The sequence below is a fragment of the Myotis brandtii genome, unplaced genomic scaffold, assembly GCF_000412655.1.
Source record: "Myotis brandtii unplaced genomic scaffold, ASM41265v1 scaffold365, whole genome shotgun sequence".
Lineage (NCBI taxonomy): Eukaryota > Metazoa > Chordata > Mammalia > Chiroptera > Vespertilionidae > Myotis > Myotis brandtii.
The window spans coordinates 1,167,793-1,170,089 of record NW_005364031.1 but is presented as its reverse complement, the minus strand read 5'-3'; positions in this window follow the sequence as shown (position 1 = coordinate 1,170,089).

The following is a 2,297-nucleotide window of genomic DNA, read 5'->3' as shown; positions in this document are numbered from 1 at the left end:
TGTGGCCCTGTGTCAATATTATGACTTCTGCATTTAACTAAAAGATATATGCTAACCTTGCCCAATACAGCACTCTGTGATAAACGAGAGCTCAGTAAATGGAGAAAATGGGAGCAAAACGTCATCTGAGATGCCAGTATAATTTGTAATATACCATCTTGATCCAGATTAAATCAGTGTGAGGTCCCAGCATGCTAAAGTTTGGTTGTTGTCTGCTTTCTAATCAAGTGGCATTAAAGTATCTTCATATACCTGTTACTTTTAGTTTAAAAAAATAGAAAATTCCACAAAACATTAATTCAAAAGAATGTAGACTCTGGAGATTGTGTTATATGAGAAATAAAGAAACTAGAGCATATTTAATCTGGAAACAAAAAGCCAGAAGAGAAAAAGTGGGAAATGTCAGCCTTTCTCAATATTTGACGGACTGTCATGCAGAAGAGGGAACAGGGTTATATGTACTTTTTACTTGTTTGTCTCCCCCATTAGACTAGCAAATGCCTTGAGGGAAGAGAATGAGCCTTGTCCTTCTCTGTATTCTCAGAAATTATCTTGGTTCTGGGACACAATAGGTACTCAATAAGTATTTGTGGATTGGATGAGATGGGTAGATGGATGAAAGATACTATTTAAATTGGTATAAGATGCTCTTGCTAGAGTAAACATTAGAGAAGAGGAAGCTAAGGCTCTAAAATAGTAAGGAATTTTCTCTAGGTCACTTAGCTGATTTGTGTGAATGCTGACTAGATATCAGCCATGATATCTAGTTCAATATTCTTCCTACTGCCTTCTTTTTATTAAAATCTCTGCTGAGTTGTGACCCCACAAAGTTTGTATGTTAAAATCTTAACCCCCCAGTAGCTTAGAATGCAAGTTTACTTGAAGACAAGGCCTTTAAAGAGGTAATTAAGTTAAAAGGATGTCACTAGGGTCGGCCTTAATGCAATATGACTGGTGTCCTTATAAGAAAAGGAAATTAGGACACAGACACATATGGAGGGAAGACCATGTGATGACACCCACAAGCCAACAAGAGAAGTCTTCAGATGGGGGCTGGGTGTAATGGGGGAAGTTGGTGAAAAAGGTACAAACTTCCAATTATAAAATAAATAAGTTCTGGGGATGTAATATACAGCATGATTGCTACAATTTACATTACTATATTTGAATTTTGCTAAGAGAGCAAATCTTAAAAGTTTTATCACAAGAAAAATTGTAACTGTGTGGTGATGAATGTTAACTAGACTTCTTATGGTGATCACTTCACTATATATACAAATATCAAATCACTATGCTGTATACCTGAAACTAATACAATGTTATATGTCAATTATATCTCAATAAACTGAGGGGGGGAATATTTTTGTCACATACACATTGCCTCTCTACACAAGAACACACACACACACACACACACACACACGGATGCACACACACACATGCATACACACACAGCAATTTCCAGGCAATCATGATAAATCTTTTTAAAATAAATAAATAGATGATTGATGATGATGCTGTATCCTGGAGCCAACAAACTCAAGGAGTGTTTTGTGTGGTGGTTTTTTTTAATGTGTACAAGTTTGCTTATACTCTCATTGAGAAGTGTTTTGCCCCTTAAGAAAAACTGAAATTTGAATCATACCAGTAAGGCAGAATTCTGACCTCTATAGTTAATTTTGAGTATCCACTCCAATTTGCATCATAAATAAAAGAGAGAGAGGGGTCCTTAGAAGAAAAACACCTTGATCTTGGACTTTTAGCTTCCAGAACTGTGGGGAAAAAAATAAATGTCTCTTTTATAATCACTTTGTTATAGCAGTCCTAGCAAACCCATACAAACTCTGAGCCCTTTCCTCTATAATGTAAGTTTAATCTATTTTATTCAGTAGCCTGTCTATAGAGCACTGAAGAAGGTATTTCACCTGGTTTGCACTTAGAGGCCTATAGCTACTGCTGCCATGAAATTATAGACACTTTGATTATGTCCTTATTACAACACTGCATGTTTGTCACTTGAATCTCAAAATAACCAGGTAACATCAGTGAGTTACTTAGGCTTAGACTAATTTAGTGACCTACTCAAAGACACAGAACTAGTTAAGTGGTGGAACCACACAGTGTGAAGCAGTTTTCTGAACCCTTCACTCTCCAATAATATCAGTGAATGTTTAGAATCCATACTGTGTGCCAGCACTATGCTGTGTGCTTTACATTCATTACCTTAGTTAGGTCCCACGACAAACACATGGGCTAGGTTCTATCATCAATCATCATTTTGTATATAAGGAAACTGA